The 20583-nt window shown below is 44.6% G+C and overlaps 1 non-coding gene across 1 annotated transcript; it reads left to right on the top strand.

The window, feature by feature from the left end:
* Window positions 1–20171: 20171 nt before the first annotated feature.
* On the top strand, window positions 20172–20243 carry trnaw-cca (transfer RNA tryptophan (anticodon CCA)). The gene has a single exon. It is a non-coding gene; the product is annotated as a tRNA-Trp (tRNA).
* Window positions 20244–20583: the final 340 nt, after the last annotated feature.

Here is a 20583-nt window from a genome sequence, read left to right on the forward strand (position 1 = left end):
GGAGATTAAATGTTGCTGAAACCTTGGATCGAAGGATGCCCCAAAAGATCACCTGTTTAACTGTCTCCTGACGAGGGGATTTCAATCAGTGAGCAATATTATTCTCTACTTTTTTTGTTAATTGGTCCCAGAACTGTCACTTGGAATTAATATCTGTGTTCCGACTCCTGAATAATAAAATTGTGAGTTTCTCGATATTTTCTGGACACAGTTCCTGCTGAAAGAACTAAGAACTCTTTTCTAATTTGCACAATACTCTATACACACTCATCAAGCCTGCTAAGCTAGCATCTTTGGTGCTGCTCTCTCTTCTCCCAAACTTCATCTCATGTGACTGTCCCATCATCACTCTGACAGTGGGAGGGGTTGATCCCATTATCTTCAGCATTAACCCTTTACATCCTTATACCACACTGTCTGTCCAAAAAAAATGGGTGGAGGGAACTTCCTTCATTTATCAAAACACCAACAGCAGCACAGTGGTGCAATGGTTAGCACCGCAGCCTCACAGCTCCAGCGACCAGGATTCAGTTCTGGGTACTGCCTGTGTGGAGTTTGCAAGTTCTCCCTATGTCTGTGTGGGTTTCCGCTGGGTGCTCTGGTTTCCTCCCACCTCCAAAAGACTTGCAGGTTGATAGGTAAATTGGCCATTGTAAATTGTCCCTCGTGTAGGTACGTGGTAGGAGAATAGTGGGGATGTGGTCGAGAATATGGGATTAATGTAGGCTTAGTATAAATGGGTGGTTGCTGGTTGGCACAGACTCGGTGGGCCGAAGGGGCTATATCTCTAAATAAGAAAAGTAAAATAAAAGCTACCAGTCGTAAATCAACTCAAACCCATTAGAGAGATAGAGGGAGACTGTCAGAGAACTTCCTGCATCCAGTCCTGACCCTGTCACACTCAGCAGCTTCTCACCCAGACCGCACTCTCATCAACACTGAACATTGTTACCGAGACCCTTCAAATACTGTTTATAAAAGGGAGAAAAATTCAAACCTTATAACAGCTAGATTGAATAGAACAAAGGTTAATATCTTCTCGTCGTCACTCGGTAACCACATGAGACAGACCTTAAATCAGTAGCATAAATTATCAGCTGGAAGAATGTTTGTCATTGGGTTGAATCATTTCTGTGTGAGGAACCTTCCAGCATCATAAACCAGGGGAACGTGTTGACTGAGCTGTGTCTTCATCTCTTCTGGACAGTTCACCCTTCATTCTGCTCTGATTCACTTTCCCAAAGCGGATCGACAGATTCTCAAATCCGGAGACTGGGTTTTCTTATTTTGTTCCTTTTGATTTTTCTTGCTCCTGAATGTTAATATATTCCAACCTCGGATCAACCTTGCCCTGTCTCCCAGTCTTGGTTAAAAGCGGCAAATAACGGCAACAACATTCTCAAACATACAACACGGTCACATTCTGCTGCAGTGAGATTAATGCTGAGGCCGTTTCTGTGTCGAATGCGATTGTGAACAAATTTCTCTCAAGGAAATTGTGAGTGATCAAGTATTTGCACTGAATTTCTGTGCAAGAAGGGACAGTTCCAACCAGCCATTCCCAAATCACTTCCTTCACAAAGACAACGACTGTGCTGTCTTAACGTGTGAATCAACTTCACAAACAAATTTGAACTCGAAGTTCAGGAGAAGACAGAGATGTGAATGATTGACAGTGTAATCTTTAAATCATAATTTTCCGTTTCTTCGTTGAAGTGAGGCTCAACCCTAAGCCACTAGAGATCGCGGAAAGCTACAAACTTGGATCCAGAAATCAGAAAAGTAGTGAAACAGTTGGTGAGTACATAGTGACACTGAAGAATTTATCACCACATTGCAACATTGGCACATTCTTAGACCGTACATTATGAGACAGATTTGTGCTTATATTGGTGGATGAGGAAAGATACTAAACACACAAAATCCCAATTTGAGCTAGTGTGTAAGATTGTTCTTTCCACGGAGATAGCATCAAAGAATGCTCGTGAATTTCGTCCTATGCCAGTGACAGTAACACACTTCAGAGGAACTTAAACACACTGGTAAAATGGGCTTTCACACAACAGATAAAATTTTACACAGAGACTTGTGAAGTGATACAGTTTGGGAGGAAGAATGAGACAATGTACACCAATCTTTTTTGATCAAGGTTTGAAAAGGTTGCTAAGAGCAAACAGGACACTTGGCTTTATTAATAGAGGCATAGAGTAAAAGCAAATAAGTTATGCTAAACCTTTATAAAACACTGGGGCTGAATGACCTACTCCTGTACCTCCACGGAAAGCTTCCACTCCAGGCTCGGACACCCTCTTCAGGATCACTCTCCATACATCCCGCCACTCCACACACGGATATCTCCCTCAGGATCAGATCACAGCTCCACAGTCCTGCCACATCCAGTCGTGAATGGTGGTGGATAATTAAATAACTAACAAGATGAGGAGGCTCCAAAAACATTCACATCCTCAATGATGGTGGTGCTGAGCACGTCAGTGCAAAAGATGAAGCTGAAGCATTTGCAACCATCTTCAGTCAGAAATATTAAGTGGATTTGATCTGTGCTAATTTCAGCTCCTCATGCTCGCTGGTGCCTTGGTTCTCTGGTGCTAATTTCAGAGTAAATCATGCAGCTTGACAATTGGAGACAAAGAAAAAGACACAGGAGAGGTTGAAAGTGCCAAAACCTGGTATTGAACCAAGAACTGTTTAACTGTTAGTACAGCACGAACTCAACAAAGCTATTTCAACAACACACTAAAGCCACCATTCTGTCACTGCTTTGGAAGACAATATATACATTAAAGTGTTTGTAAAAAGTTACAGAACACAACATGTGAGTAATATTCCCCATTGTTTTCTCAGTACTGAGGGATTGTGAAGTGGGACACAGCCAGAAGTCCCACTGTGCCACACTGACCCTGAGCTGTGAGTGAAATGAGATAAAGTTCAATCTTTAGCAGAGAGATTCTGGAGAGAGGTAAGAGTCCTGAATCAAGGAAAGACTTTCTGACACAACAAAAGCAAAATACTGCAGATGCTGGAAATCTGAAATAAAAACAAAAAGTGCTGGAAATACTCAATAGCTCTGGCAGCATCTGTGGTGAGAGAAACAGAGTTAACGTTTCTGGTCTGTGACCTTTCATCAGAACTGACACAGGTTAGAAAAGAATTAGGTTTTAAACAAGTGACGTGGAGGGGCATGTGGGAGAGAACAAAGGGGAAGGTGTTTGATAGTGCAGAGGGAAGGAGAGATTAAATAACAAAGCTGTCCTGGGACAAAGGCAAAGAGTGTGTTTATGCTTGTGGTTGCCTGACACCAGTCATGCTCTGATGTTATTGAACACAATGTTCAATTCACAAGGCTGGAGAGTGCCGAATCAAAAGGTCAGGTGCTGCTCCTCGAGCTTGGGTTGATTTTCACTGGAACACTGGAACAGGCCAAAGACAGAAATGTTGACATGAGAGCAGGGGAGAGTGTTGAAATGGCAAGCAACCCGAAGCTCAGGATCATGCTTTCGGCCTGAGCAGAGGTGTTCCATCTAATCTGCGTTTGGTCTCCCCAGTTTAGAGGAGACCGCATTGTGAGCAGTGAATACAGTATACATAATTGAAAGAAGTACAAGTAAATCGCTGCTTCACCTGAAAGGAGTGTTTGGGGCTTCAGATAATGAGCAGAGAGGAGGGAAAAGGGCAGGTATTATATCTCCTGCGATTGCATGGGAAGGTGCCTTGGGAAGGGGACGAGGTATTGGGGGTAATGGAGGAGTGGACCAGGGTGGCGCGGAGGGAACAATCCCTTCGGAATGCTGACAGGGGAGGGGAGGATGCGTTTGGTGGTGGCATCACGCTGGAGGTGGCGGAAATGGTGGAGGATGATCCTTTAGATGTGGAGGCAGGTGGGGTGGAAAGTGAGGACAAGGGGAACCCTGTCGCAGATCTGGGAGGGAGGGGAAGGGGGAAGGCAGAGGTTGAGGGTCCTGTCAACGACACTGGGAGGGGGCGGGTGGGAGTAGTTGAAATCTGGTGATGTTGTTGAATTTAATTTCAAACACTCCTTGAACTCTCTGCTGATGAAGACTGAAAAAGGGAAGAACAACCACACAACAAGGGTCTCACATCCAAGACCCTGAGATTAAAAGTCCCATGCTCTACCAACTGAGCTAACAAGGCCTGATACAGTCCTTCTACTCTGTCTGTTATTGGACGGATGCAGCTGTTGGCTCCACCCCAAGGGCGGGAATTTGTTCCACCAACTATGAAGCAGTTTCCTATCAATTCCCCAGATTATCAGTAAATCCACTTCCAGAAGCCCCAAAGTGTGATATATTCCTCTCACTCATCAATAATAAAACTGAAATCTTTTTACCTTCCAAATTCTGCCATCCATTTTGTCAGTATTTATTTCTCTCTCTTTTTATTTAGTTCATGCATTTCTTCAGAATTTTTTTTTCAATTATATCTGAGGGAAGAAATGAACAGATCTGGCAGCACAAAACTGGACATCCATGAGGCACTGTGGGTCATCAGCAGCAGCAGAATTGTATTTAAACACAATATGTTACCTCATGGCCTGGCATATCCCTCACTCTACCATTACCATCAAGCCAAGGGAGCAATAGTGGTTCAATGAAGTGTGCAGGAGGGCATGTCAGGAACAGCACCAAGCAGACCTAAAAATGAGTGAAGCGACAACACAGGATTACTTGCATGTCATATAGCGGAAGCAGCATGCAATAGACAGAGCTGAGTGATCTCACAACCAACAGATCAGATCAAAGCTCTGCAGTCCTGTCACATCCAGTCCTGAATGGTGGTGGATAATTAAACAATTAACAGGAGGACGAGGCTCCACAAATATCCCCATCCTTAATGATAAGGGAGACCAGTATATCAGTGCAAAATACAAGGTTGAATCATTTGCAACCATCTTCAGCCAGAAGTGCCAAGTAGATGATCAATCTCGGCCTCCTCCTGAGGTCCCCAGCATCACAGGTGCCAATCTTCAGCTAAATCCACATCACTCCACATGATATCAAGAAATGGCTGAAGGCTCTGGATACTGACAACATCCTGGCTGTAGTGCTAAAGACTTGTGCTCCAGAACTAGCCACACCTCCCGTCAAGCTACAACAATGGCATCTACCCAGCAATGTGGAAAGTTGCCCAGGTATGTTCTGTATACAAAAGGCAGGACAAATCCAACCCGGTCAATTCCTACCCGATCAGCCTCCTCTTGATCATCAGTAAAGTGATGGAAGGTGTCGTTGACAGTGCTATCAAGCAGCACTTACACAGCCATAACCTACTCACCAATGCTCATTTTGGGTTCTGCCAGGGCCACTTAGTTCCTGACCTCATTATGGCCTTGGCCCAAATATGGACAGAAGAGCTGAATTCGGGAGGTGAGGTGAGGTGACAGTGACTGCTCTTGCCAAGGGCATCAAGGAGCCCTTGCAAAATTGAAGTCAATGGCAATCACGGAGAAAAATCTCCACTGGTTGGAGTCATACCTTGCGCAAAGGAATATGGTGCTGGTTGTTGGTGGCCAATCATCTCAGTACCAGACATCGCTCAGGAGTTCCTCAGGATAGTGTCCTCGGCCCCAACCGTCTTCAGTTGCTTCATCAAAGAACAAACAAAGAACCAAGAAAATTACAGCACAGGAACAGGCCCTTCGGCCCTCCAAGCCTGCGCTGATCCAGATCCTCTATCTAAACATGTCGCCTATTTTCTAAGGGTCTGTATCTCTTTTCTTCCTGCCCATTCATGTATCTGTCTAGAATCAATAAACTTCCTTCCATCATAAGGTCAGAAGTGGAAATGTTCACTGATGATTGCAAAATGTTCAGTTGCATTAGTAACTCCTCAGATACTGAAGCAGTCCGTGTCCACATGTAGAGAGACATGGGCAAGATTGGGCTTGGACTGATAAGTGGCAAGTAACATGCACGCCACAAAAATGCCAGGCAATGACCATTTCCAACAAGAGTGAATCTAACCATCTCCCCTTGACAGTCAATGACATTACCATTGCTGAATCCTTCACAATCAACATCCGGGGGGTTACCAATGAGCAGAAACTGAATTGGATCAGTCATATAAATACCGTAGCTGCAAGAGCAGGTCAGAATCTGGGAATTCTGCTGCAAGTAACTCACCTCCTGTCCACCATCAACAAGGCACAAGTCAGGAGTGTGATGTAATACTCCCCACTTGCCTGGATGAGTGGAGCTCCAACAACACCAAAGAAACTCAACACCATCCAGGACAAAGCAGATCACTTGATCAGCACTCCATCCACTACTTTAAATATTCACTTCCTGCACCACCAGTGAACAGTGGCAGCAGTGTGTACCATCTACAAGATGCACTGCAGCAACTCACCAAGCCTCCTTCGACAGCACCTTCCAAACCCCCAACCTCGACCACCTAGAAGGACATTGGATGAATGGGAACACCACCATCTGCAAGCTCCCCTCCAAGTTACACGCTGTCCTGACTGGGAACTATATCACCATTCCTTCACTGTCACTGGATCAAAATCTTGGAACTCCCTTCCTAACAGCACTGTGGGTTTACGTACAACACATGGACTGCAGCAGCTCCAAAAAGGCAGCTCACCACCACCTTCTCAAGGGCAATTAAGGATGGACAATAAAGGCTGCGTTTGCTGACAACGCAACCACTAGGTGGCACAACTCGCTGTCTCCCCCTGCTTTGCACCGGCCGCTTCCACCCTCCATAGTCGCTCGCTCCAGACCTCGCTGCTACCCCCCCTACTTCCCTGGCCGATTGTCTCCCGATCATGTCACCCCATTCTCCAGTCGTTCGCTCACTCCCCACCCCCCCTCCCCTCCAGCCACTAGCTCTAGGCTGCGCTGCTTCCCTTCTCTCGGCCACTTGCTCCCACGTTTGTCCAGTCTCCACGCGCCGACCGAAGAAGCAAGGTGGGCTGCAAAGTGTGACGTAGGAGTGAGTAGAGAGTGGCCTAGAGGAGGGAAGTGGCATGGCCTAGAGCTGGCGGCTGGAGCGGGGGTTGGGGGGCAGAGAGCAAGCGGCCATAGAGCTGGATGACGCGAGTGGGGAACAATTGTCCAGGGGAGCATCGAGGTGTACAGCGAGCGGCTGAGGGGAGGAAGCGTCGAGGCCTGGAGCGAGTTGCCGACGGGGGAGAGCTCCAGCCTCAAAGTCTCCTATTCAGCCGCTTCCTCCAGCTGAGTGAGGGGCTGGATACCTGATGACGCTTTAGCGCACATGTGCGAAGATGGACCAAGCGCGGATATGCGATGATGTTGGCGCTGCGCAATGACATCATCCTCCACATGTGCCACTTAATCCTGGCAAGATGTAGCTGTGCCTATGCACAGCTTGGCACAGTCCGATGATGTCACCGGGCCGCTCCATTGACAGGAATCACATTGTGTCAGCAGTGCCCACATCCCATGAAAGAATAAAAAAGAGATTTACCACAATGGTAGCAGGGTGAGGGATTTCAGTTATGTGGAGAGATTGGAGAAGCTGGTGTTGTTCTCCTTGCAGCAGAGAAAATTCAGAAAAGATTTGACGCATTTGTTCAAAGTCATGAAGTTCTTCAATAGTTTAAATCAGGAGAAACTGTTTCCAGTGGTAAAAGGGTCAGTAAGCAGAGGACACAGATATCAGGTGATTGGCAGAAGAACCAGAGGTGACATGAAGAACCATTGTTTACACAGCAATGTGTTGTGATAAAGAAAGAAAAGACTTGTATTTATATAGCACCTTTCAAGACCACTGGACATATCAAAGCACTTTGCAGACAATGAAATACTTTTGAAGTGTAATCACTGTTGTAATGTCAGAAATGCAGCAGCTAATACCCACAAACAGCAATGTGATAATGACCAACTGATCTGATTGAGGGGCAAATATTGATCACAGCACCAGGGAGAATTGCTCTTCACTTGTTTGACATTGCAGCATGGGATCTTTTACATTCACCCAAACATGCAGACCAGGTCTTGGTTTAACATCACACCTGAAAGGCAGCACCTTCAACACCCTCAGTGCTGCACTGGAGTGTCAGCTGTGAAATCTGAACCCAGAAGCTTGTGATTTCGAGGTGAGTGTGACCAACTGAGCCACAGCTTTTACCTGAGTCTCAATCCTTCTACCAACAATTTCTATCGGGTCTGTCACGACCCCTCATGATTGTGAACACCTCTATCAAATCTCCCCTCTAAAGAGAACAACCCCAGCTTCTCCAACCTATCCACATAACTGAAATCCTAACCACATGTTGCAGAAATCGATTTTTCCTCAAGTTCCTTCTGGTTTTGTGAGTCACCTTAAATCTGTAACCTTCGGTTATTGACCTTTCAGCAGTTAGAAACAGTTCCTCAGTATTTACTCTACCTCAAAACGTCAAGGAAGCTCTGCAAAGTAACTGAAAATCAAGTTGTCAGAAGTGGGATTTAAACACATGCCTCCAGTGAAAGCTGCAACCTGAACAGAGAAGCTGAAACCGCTCAGTCACCTCAACTGTTCAGACCTTTTTGACCTCGTCCTCACTTCTGTACTTTGAAAGGTTCACTCAGTTCAGGAACTTGTTCAATGTTGCTGGAATGCTCAGTGACTGGGATATTAACTCCCCCGGTTTTTCCTGAGCTTGTTCTCGGTGTATGGGGATGTTTATCCTGGGCTGTGGAATCTTGCATCCCTGTAATGGACATTAACCCACGGATTGAATCTGTTTTCACTGCTTTCCACTGGTGCTGGGTAATTGCAGAGTGTGGGGCCGGAATGTTGCTGCTTGTCCCGGCCTCACTCACTCTGGGAAAGAGTGAATAATTGATGCATCTGTTTCTGTATCTGAAATGTGGGTTAGATCGACTGTTATTAACCGAGGCAGCGCTGCAGAAGGATACGTTAATAATCTCTCACTAATCAACTGCAAACAGTCAGAATGTGTAACTTTGAGCAGCGCTTTCTGCACCGTCAGGGCTGGAAAGCTGAGGGAGGGAGAGACACTGTCAGTATCTGCGTGTATACAGCACTGTCCAGAGAAAGAGCCAATATACCGGGGCTGAGACACAGTGCATCTTTTCACATTTAATCACAATAATATCCACAGTCAGGAGCTGAAAATGATGAAAAACCGAATAGCAAGAGCAAAATTAAGAAATGTAAGTAATTATAGATTAGCTGATCAGCTTTCACTGTGTTATCTGGTAGTCCACTGTTTTATATTCAATGCTGTCTCCACTGTGGCCAGGGAATGATTTCTTCTCAAAGGCTGAACATTAACAAAACTGCTTGTAATTTAAAATCTTTTAAAAGTAATTCCATGGAGCGAATGGGGCAAAGTCAAATAACTGCACCAATTATAGGAGAGCTGGTTGGTGATGACGTGGATGTGTCTGCAGTGTGCAGGACCAGACTGTTTCTATAGATTCACAATGAATGTTCCATCTTTATTTATAACAGTAAAACTGATAGTGGACAATGGCTATCCTGGTTGCAGCAACCTGAAGCTTTAACTCATTAACACCCTACTTTAGGGTAATTTAGAAAGCACAACATGCAGCTCTGTCAGTTAGTATGTTTGTTTTTTAACCCACAATTTGATGGTTCAAGCACATAAATGGATGAGGCTTTATTAACTTAAACTCTTCTACATCTGCCATATTACTCTTGCTTTTGATTTTTCAAAGATAAGGTTCATCAAGTCTTTCTTTATGAAATCCATGCTGACTGTTTTATTATTTTTCATTTCCATCTGTATTTTCTACTTTGGAGGATTACAGGATATTATCATTTTTTTAATTCATTCATGGGAGGTGGGTGTCGCTGGCTAGGCCAGCATTTATTATCCATCCCTAATTGTCTTGAGAAGGTGGTGCTGAGCTGCCTTCTTGAACCACTGCAGTCCATGTGCTGCTGTTATGAAGAGAGTTCCAGGATTTTGACCCAGCAACAGTGAAGGAACGGTGATACAGTTACAATTCAGGATGGTGTGTGGCTTGGAGGGGAACTTGCAGGTTGTAGTGTTCCCATGCATCTGCTGCCCTTGTCCTTCTAGGTGATAAAGGTCGCGGATTTGGAAGGTGCTGTCTCAGGAGCCTTGGCACATTGCTGCAGTGCATCTTGTGGATGGTACACACTGCTGCCACTGTGTGCCAGTGAAGGAGGGCATGAATGTTGTAAATGGGGTGCCAATCAAGCGGGCTGCTTTGTCCTGTTGAGTTTCTTGAGTATTGTTGGAGCTGCACCCAGCCAGACAAGTGGAGAGTATTCCATCATACCCCTGACTAATGTCCAGGCTTTGGGGAGTCAGGAGGTGAGTTACTTGCCGCAGGATTCCTAGTCTCTGACCTGCTCTTGTAGCCATAATATTTATATGGCTACTGCAGTTCAGTTTCTGCTCAATGGTAACCCCCAGGTTGTTGAGAGTGGGGGATTCAGCGATGGTAATGCCATTGAATGTCAAAGGGAGATGGTTAGATTCTCTCTTGTTTGGGATGGTCATTGTCTGGCAGTTGTGTGGTGAGAATCTTATACATCTTTATTGTAGGGTACTCTATTGCACTGTTGAGTGACTACACTTTAAAAGTCCTTCCTTCATTGGCTGCAAAAGGGTTTGCAATGTCCTGTGGTCGTGAAATGCAAGTCTTGCTTTTTCCATTGTTATCAGTGTCATTGTGATCAAAAGATAGGATTCATGAGCACAAAGTTTAAATCAATTTTGATTAGAATAATGTAAAAGCATCTATATTTTTGCACTGTACTTAATAATCTCCATCTTCCTATCCTTACCAAGTACAATGTCTTTGACCCTGAAATTGATTCCACAATCGCAGTCCCTCAGACAATTTCAGCTCAGTTCTGATGAAAGGTCACAGATCTGAAACGTTAACTCTGTCTCTCTCTCCACAGATGCTGCCAGACCTGCTGAGTATTTCCAGCATTTTCTGTTTTTATTTCAGATTTCCAGTATCAGCAGTATTTTGCTTCTGTGTTACTTTGAAAGTTAAAACTGACCCACCTGTTTACAATTCACACTGGGGTCTCCCATGAAATTATTCTGTATAATGTTGATGTAATGAATACAGACTCCGAGCACAGAGCTTCCTGTGGGGAATTGGGGATATGAAAACCAGCAGACTCTGCAAGAATTTCCACTGGGAGCACAAATTCACAAAATCTACCTTTTATATATCGATTCATTTTGATTGTCCTTCTGGAAAATTATTTTGAAACAATTTAAACATCAACCCACAGCTCCATGACTGGGTCAATTATGAGGTCATCCTCTGACAGGTCACATGACAGCTGGAGCCACAAGACATCAGAACCAGATTTGTGACTGGATTAAAACCCGGGATCCTGTCAAAATGGCTTTTCAAATAAAGCTGTTGCTGTTTGAAAACACAGCAGTTAAACTTTCTGCCTGACCATGAGGGGAGCTCGGGAGAAATTTACAAAATTAAATCCTTTTACAAAATAGTTCAAAAATCATTCACTGAAAAATCATGTGAGGATTCATATGCAGTAGAGAAACAAGCAGAATACAGAAAGTACAGAGGAGAGCTGAAAAAGGAAATGAGATTAGCAAGAGAATGTATGAGAAAAGATTAGCAGGTCACATAACTGGGAACACTGAAGTCTTTTACCAACATATGGACAGTCAATGAAAGGGTGGGTCAATTAGGAGATCCTGTGGAGGCAGAGGGTGTGGCTGAGGTACTAATTAAGTACATTTCATCTGTCATCACAAAACAAACGGGTGCTGCAAATGTCACAGTAAAGGAGGAGGAAGTGGATAATTTGGAGGGGATGAAAATAGATAAAGAGGAGACAATTACAAGGTTAGCAGTGCTCACACCTGTCTACAGGTCACCCGGTCTGGATGGGCTGCATCCTGGGTTGCTGAGAGAAGTCAGGGTGGAAATAGCAGAGACTCGAACCACAATCTTTCAATCCTCCTTGAATATGGGAATGATGCCAGAGGACTGGAGGATGGAGGTAAGCTTGGGTAGTTCGATCTCAGTTTAACTTGACCATTTTTATCATGTATCCATTGTCATAACTAACAACGTTAAGAAAGCCATTTTATAATGAACACATGACCAAAGGAACCATTTTGTGTTCAGTACTAACGTTTATATCCTGTATAATTAATGAGTAGCTACCCATCCTGAAACAGATGATTGTAAAAGTAATGAACCTTGATTGAGTTATAATTAATGAATCAATAAACATTTTAGAGAGAATGGGTTTTCATTTAAAGTTAGTTCAATCTAATTACTGTGAGTTTCTGTGTCTGTGTGGGAAAGGACAGTTTCAGCTAAATGTATTCAAACAATGGACCTTTCTCGGACCCCTGATAAAACCAATGGTATGGTACATCGTGACCTTCAAGACTCTAGATTTAATGAACAGGAAACTTGTTTCAGATCAGATTGGGAGACAGTGTGAAACCACTCCATTGTACTCATGTCTGAGATTCTGAGGACAGGTGACTGTTAGTGGAAGACATTATTAAGAACTAATTAAATGTACCTAGCAACAGCTAGGACCAATTATTATTTTACATGGTGGTGTGATGGCCATCCAGGGGTTAAAAGTAGGGATCTTGTAAGGTTTCAGTGTGCAGGAACACTAGAAGATCTCAGGGGTAAAGACTCAGATCATCAACCAAGTTCTCCATCTGACGAGGGATCTAGACTGGACAAAGAGGACCGTGACACTCTGAGACCAAGCTCGACCAGTCCCCAGAGCTGTAAAGTTATATTCCCCACGTTTGTTAAGTATAATTTTACTTTCAATTATTAAGTACTATTTTACTCTCAATAAAAGTTCTGGACTTATTAATCAAGTATCCTGTTGCTTTAATTGGTTAAAGTCATGCCCAAAGTGATTGTCTACAATAGACTTTCCAGAATTAAAAGATAAGTCTGCAAGGGTTGTGAATATTACAGCCTGTTTAAAAAGAGAGATAAACCCAGGAACTACAGACCAATTAGTCTAATGTCTGTGGTGGGGAAACTTTTAGAGACAATTATCCAAGAGGAAATTAACTGTCACTTGGTAGAACATGGGCTAATAAATGACAGCCAGTACAGATTGGTTAACAGAAGATTGTGTCTGAAATAATTAATGAATTAATTTCTTTGATGAAGTTTCAGAGAGAGTTGACGAGGGTGGTGAGGTTGATGGTACGTGTCTGGTCATCAAAATTGTGTTTGAAAAGATACCATGAACTAGACTTGGGGCAGCACAATGACACAGCGGTTGGCACTGCAATCTCACAGCTCTCACAACCCAGGTTCAGTTCTGGGTACTGCCTGTGCAGAGTTTGCAAGTTCTCCCTGTGACTGTGTGTGTTTCTGCTGGGTGCTCCGGTTTCCTCCCACAAGCAAAGACTGCAGGTTGATAGGTAAATTGGCTGTTGTAAATTGCTCCTAGTGTAGGTAAGAGAATGGTGGGGACGTGGTAGGGAATATGGGATTATGGTGTAGGATTACTATAAATGGGTGGTGGTTGGTCAGCACAGACTCAGTGGGCCGTAGGGCCTGTTTCAGTTTTGCATGTCTCTATGACTTGCTAACAAAATTCAAGCAGATGGGATTAAAGGGGCAGTGGCAGTGTGGATCCAAAATTGGCTGCAGGGTAAAAAGTAGTGTGAATGCTTGTTTTTCAGAATGGAGGGAGTAATACAGTAATGTCCTTGTTGTTGCAATATGTTCAATGTCAGACCCCGAGCTGTCCGAGGGATGGGGCAATTTGTGATGTTCCTGTGGTTGAAATATTTGCAGTGTCTGACCTTGATCTGTCACAGGGACGTGGCATTTATGAGGTCCCTGTGGGGTGCTGTTTGTTTGGTGTATCACACTGACCTGTCCCAGAGAGCGGGAAGGTTGTGATGTCCTTGTGGGTTGCAATCTGTTCAGTGTCTGACTCTGATCTGTACCAGAGATGGGGCAGTGTGTGATATCCTTGTGCATGTCATACAGGCCCACTGGTGTGTGGTTCCATCCTGATGCCAAGAAACAGAGCCCCATCTCTGGGCAAAAAGTCTCACTTCTCAAGGGGTGTCTCGAGAAGACACAGTGGCGCAGTGGTTAGCACCGCAGCCTCACACCTCTAGTGACCCGCGTTCGATTCTGGTTACTGCCTGTGCAGAGTTTACAAGTTCTCCCTGTGAGTGCGTGGGTTTCTGCCGGGTGCTCTGGTTTCCTCCCACAGCCAAAGACTTGCAGGTTGATAGGTAAATTGGCCATTGTAAATTTCCCCTAGTGTAGGTAGGTGGTAGGGGAATTGAGGGGATGTGGTAGGAATATGGGATTAATGTAGGATTAGTATAAATGGGTGGTTGATGGTCGGCACAGACTCGGTGGGCTGGAAGGGCCTGTTTCAGTACTGTATCTCTAAATAAATAAATAAGAAGGCTGAGGCAGTAAACCTGGACAGTAAATCCGGAGTGGAGTCCTGGAGGCAGTTACCTGCTACTTATCAGGCAGTTTTCCAGCAACTCCGACAGCAAAACTGGTAACAAACAGTACTGGTTTTTCCTTTCCTTTGGACAATACGAGCAATGCTGAGAGGGGGTCCTGATGCTCAGGGTCTCCATACTGTTTGCCCAGGCCTGTGCCCTGGAGAGGACACTCCAGCTTCGTGGTTAAACATGAGCACAACCCGGGAATAAACAGTTACTGATTATAAGCTCTCATTCAATTGGTGTAGAGTATGAGCGCCAGGGGTTACTTCGGACAGTGGGAGAGCTCTTAGTGTCTCATTGGATAGCTACCATTCACTCCAAGCTGGGCAGCCCCCAGTCAGTTAGGTGCTGTGAAGCCACGACCTGCTTGCTTCAATGGGTGCTTGGAGCTTAGAGAGTCATCTCTCAACAGGCGGATCGATAATCTATGCACCAAGAAAAACAAACTCAACAAAGAAGACACCAGTCCTTCGCATCACAAGCTGGAATGTAAGGACCATGTGTCCTGGCCTTACCGACAACCTTCTGCAGGTTGATGACACACACAAGACAGTTGTGATCGACAAAGAACTCACAAGGCTCAATGCGGACATTGCTGTGCTGCAAGAAACTAGACTCGTTCAAAGTGGATCCCTCAAAGAGAAACACTACACCTTCTTCTGGCAGGGGAAAGCCCAAGAGGCAACTCGTGAGCATGGAGTGGGTTTCACAGTAAAATACACGCCACTTGAGATGAGTGAACCACCCACAGTAGGCTCAGAGAGACTTCTTACTCTTCACTTGTCAACAAGTGTGGGCCCAGTTAATCTCATGTGCATCTATGTCCCGACACTCACCTCCACCCCAGATGTCAAGGATCAATTCTATGTGACACTTGACACTGCCATCAGTAGAATTCCCAGCACTGAGGGACTGTACCTTCTAGGAGACTTCAACACAAGCTTGGGTACTGACTACGCAGCTTTGCCAATGTGCATAGAGCACCAGGGGATTTGCAAGATGAACGAAAATGGACAGAGGTTGCTGGAGCTATGCTGTCACCATGGATTCTGTGTGATGAACAGCTACTTCCAGGTCAAGCTGTGCTACAAGGTGTCCTGGAGACATCCGAGATCATGCCATTGGCACCAGCTAGACCTATTCTTCACCAGATATAACACCCTCAGCAGTGTCCTCATCACTCGCAGCTATCACAGCGCTGACTGTGACACTGACCACTCCCTGGTGTGTAACAAGGTCAGGCTTCAGCCAAGGAAGCTTCATCCATCCATGATGAAAGCTCGTCTTCTGATCAACACTTGCCGAACCACTGATCCAGAAAGGACCCAGGAGTTCCTCAACATCCTCGATCAGGCTCTTTCAGACAACAATGCTCAAGGCCTCAGTGCAGTGTCAAAGTGGAATCATCTGCACACCACCATCTATATCTCTGCACTCACTGTGTATAGGAAAAGAGATGGGAGGAATGCTGACTGGTTTGAGGCTTATTGGACTGAAATGGAGTCAGTTACTGTAACTAAGAGGAGAGCCCTCATGAACTACAAACAAGTCCCCAGCAAACAACATCTAATTGCTCTCAGAGCTGCCAGAAACAAGTCTCTGCAGACTGCTCGGCACTGCACCAATCAATACTGTTTAAAACTCTGCTGATGAATCCGGGGATGCAAGAGGGATGTATGAAGGAATGAAGAAAGCAATGGGCCCAGTAGTAACAGTAGTGGGCGGCACAGTGGCGCAGTGGTTAGCACTGCAGCCTCACAGCTCCAGGGACCCGGGTTCGATTCTGGGCACTGCCTGTGTGGAGTTTGCAAGTTCTCCCTGTGTCTGCGTGGGTTTTCTCCGGGTGCTCCGGTTTCCTCCCACAAGCCAAAAGACTTGCAGGTTGGTAGGTAAATTGGCCATTATAAATTGTCACTAGTATAGGTAGGTGGTAGGGAAACATAGGGACAGATGGGGATGTTTGGTAGGAATATGGGATTAGTGTAGGATTAGTATAAATGGGTGGTTGATGGTCGGCACAGACTCGGTGGGCCGAAGGGCCTGTTTCAGTGCTGTATATCTAATCTAATCTAAATCAGCACCTTTTGAAGACAAGGAGAGGGGTGATCATCACTGAACCTAACAAGCAGATGGAAAGGTGAGTGCAGCATTATCTTGAACTCTACATAACGGAGAACATTGTCATTGAAGTAGCTCTCAGTGCCATTCCAGACTTCCCTGTCATGGAGGAACTGGACAGTGAGCCCACCATAGTCCAGCTCAACAAGGGCTCAAAGCATGCGTGATGCAAACATTGTCACCTTGTACAAAATTAAGGGGGATCGCAGTGACTGCAGCAATTATCGGAACCAGCTGCTCAGTTCCACTCACCTGCTCGATCCCTTTCCTCCTGCAAGTTCCTTTGCTTGAAGTATCCATCCAATTTCCTTTTCAAATCATTGATTGTCTCTACTTCCACCACACTCGTGGGTCAGGACATTACCACTCACAGCATAAAAAAATTCCACCTCACCCAAGGATGGGAAATATTTATATCTTCTATATTTAGCTTATTCTCTATCCCTACGAGAATAGAATGGCAGTCAACATGAAAGGGAACCCAAAAATCTTCGAGCAGTATATAAATAATAAGCAGGTAGTCAGCGGTGAAGTGGGCCCCATTAGGGACAAAGAGGGTAATATATACTTAGAGCTGCAGGGCAATGTTAATCTAGTTAATAAGTACCTTGTACCAATGATCACTAAGGAAGTGGAATTTGACAAAATATCAGGAGAAGTGGAGAGTGTAGAGGCAATGGAGAGGGTACAAATTGAGAGAGGGAGATACTGAAAAGGCTGGTTATGCTTCAGGAAGATAAATTACCTGGTCCGGATGGTTTTCATCCCAGATTGCGAAAGGAAATGTGGATGCAGATAACAGAAAGGCTTGCTGTAATCTTCCAATCTTCCCTGGATACGGGGGAGGTGTCAGAGGATTAAACAGTTGCAAATGTGACACCCTTATTCAAGAAAGGGTGTAAGGACAGTCCGGCTAACTACAGGCCAGTTAGATTAACAGCAGTGGTGGGTAAGGTTTTAGAAAGAACAATCAGGGAAAAAATCAACAGTCACTTGTAGAGGTTTGAGTTAATTAAGGAGAGTGAGCATGGATTTATACATGGGAGTTCATGCTTGACTAATCTAACTGCATTTTTTGATGAACTAACAGAGAAGGTTTATGAAGGGCATGCAGTGGATGTTGTTTCTATGGATTTTAAGAAACGACACATAAAAGGGTGATTAACAACATTGAGGTTCATGGAATAGGAGGGTCAGTGTCCAATTGGATAGAAAATTGGCTGAAGGACAGAAAACAGCAAGGCGTAATAAATGATTCATTCTCAGACTGGAAGGTTGTCGACAGTGCTGTTCCCCAAGGGTCACTGCTGGAACCACTGCTTTTTACTTGCGACAGATAAATGACTTGGATCTTGGAATATAGAGTAGAATCTCAAAATATGCCGATAACACCAAACTTGGAGAAGTGGCAAACAGTGAGGATGAAATGAATCACCTGCAACAAGACAGTGATAGGCTAGCAGAATGGGCAGACAGGTGCAGATGTATTTTAATAGTGACTAGTGTGAGGTGATGCATTTTAGCAGAAGGAATAGGGAGAGGCAATATATACTTAATGGCACAGTTCTAAAGAGTTTGCAGGAATAGAGGGACCTGTTCACTGTTGGTACCGGCTTTAATCCAACCCAGGTAAAAATCAGGGTACATTGTGGGCAATGAGCCCAAATTGCTGAACTACAGGTCCCTGTCACTTTAAAGAGTGGGCTGGTGCGATTATGACCAGCGGCTCCTTCTAAGCACATTTCTCACCACCACAACTTCCAGATGCTGGTGTTAGTGTGTGCATGTACCAGCAGTTGCAGTGCTGTTCAGACCCTCAATACCAGTGACAGTCTCAGAGTTCACCGCTATTGGGGCTGTAAAATCCAGGCCAATATCTCACAGTCCTGTTAGATTTGCTCTCCCTCTGTACAAAATCAAACTCCACACATTGTCTTTCACTCACTCCTGTTTCCAGCCCTGATGGTGCAGAAATCCCCTCTCAAAGGTACACAATTCAGTTGATTTCTGATCAAATACCTCCTTCCTCATTCAATAGAGGAAACAGAGACATGAACAGGAGTCAGGTGCAAGAAAGTTTCACCAACAGAGCAAAGAAAGGCACCAACAAAAGTCACACCTACTTTCGAAATCATTTCACTGGAATATTCTTTCACTTGTTTTGTCGGATGACTGCAATAAATCTGAAAATGAGCACCATGAGGTTTGTGTTCACTAGTCACTTGTTCTCCTGTGTTTGTCTGTCAGGTTTGTAATTCAATTTGTATTGGATATTGAAGAGAATCTCTTTTCAAGATGATTACACATTGTACTGTGTTTCAAGCAACCAACTTGGAAAATGGCAGAAAATGAATGTTTCAATACCTGTGTGACCAGATTCTTCCAATGCTTTTCAACAGCTAGATTGATGATGCTTGTAATCTGTATCCTGTGGAGAATGGGAGTGGAGAATAAAAACATGGTGCATGAACAGGACAGACTGTGTAAAATGGGAGCACAGAAATACTGCCACCTCATTGAAAGTTAATGAGATTTATTCGAAGTCAGACACCTGTCCACAATGAACAAGTGAATACATTAATTGCCCACTTTCAATCTAAATGGGACTGAGGTTCCAACAGAGAAGTTTTCTGGAAAATACCTGCTGCAGTTTTAAAATTGATGAACTGGAACATCTTATACTAACTTTCAAATAACTGTCGTGATTGTATTGTTCCCATAGTGGAGAGAAGGAGTTGTTTATAAATATAAGCAGAAAGACACATTTGTGGATTGGCGAATGAACTTTATCTTTCTGAAATGTATTTGTCCATTGGTTGCAGGTCACTGGAAATTCTTTTTTACATTTCAATTGTAGCAGCAGCAGTTAGCAGCAAAATGTCTGATTAATCAGAGTAGTGGGTCTGGGAAACACTTAAACAGCCGAGACCCTGTAAAACAGAACTCCAAGTAATAGTTTAAATAAGGCACTGAACTGACAGAGCAGAAAAGGCCTGCTCAGGTCAGGAAAAAAAACCCGACACGAACCTGACAGAACCACATTGGACCCGAGCCTGACCCGGCCCGAGTATCTCCATTTATTCCCACGCCCAAACTAACCCGAGCCTAACCCGACCACCGGAATGTTCACTTTGTCTACCTCCCAATTCCGAATCTGCAGGAAGCTGCAGCATGAGCGCAATGACGTCATAGAGATGCTCACTTGCTCACTGCGCAGACTCAGAGTTTCCCTCCTTCATGACCCGGACTCCCGGCTTTGGTTGGCTTTTCAACTTTTGACACTTATTAAACTCAACTTCCCAGCAAAGTTAAATGTAATACTTACTGTGTGTGTCCGACACGGACTCAGACCAACCTGGACCCAGCCTGACCTGAAACTGACCCAACCTGACCCGAGCCCGAAAGCCAGAACCGGAAGAGCGACCCGACATGACCCGAACCCGACACAGGTCGTCGGGTTCAGGTCGGATTGCAGGCCTTCACAGAGTGGAGGTCAGATGAGGATTGAATTAATTTCAATCACTGAATCTAAACAAGAAGTAAATCTGTCAGGAATGGAACCCTTTGCTTTATCTGCGAGCTTGTGGCACAACGGTAGCGCGTCTGACTCCAGATCAGAAGGTTGCGTGTTCAAATCACGTCAGGCTCAGTTGTGTTTTACAGCAGCTCAAGTTCCTGGATTTTATATCAGAAGAGAGATGGATCCATTGGAATGTTCAGTGAATGGTTGAATTTCAAGATCAACTTTAATAGATTAAAGTCCTGATTTCTGGTTCCGTTCCACTTCCATGCTCAGTTCTTATTTCACACTGTTTTATATCAGAACAATGTTTCAGGGATGTGATGTGTCCATTGGTTGTCCAATCGCTCTGTCACCCAGTGTGAGAAATAAAACACAAACCGCCCAGCGTGCGGCTCAAACCCATACCTGGCTCTGTCTATAGGCCGCTTAGTTCAGTTGGTTAGGACGCAGTGTTGATAACAACAAG

This window comes from Heterodontus francisci, unplaced genomic scaffold, assembly GCF_036365525.1.
Source record: "Heterodontus francisci isolate sHetFra1 unplaced genomic scaffold, sHetFra1.hap1 HAP1_SCAFFOLD_61, whole genome shotgun sequence".
Lineage (NCBI taxonomy): Eukaryota > Metazoa > Chordata > Chondrichthyes > Heterodontiformes > Heterodontidae > Heterodontus > Heterodontus francisci.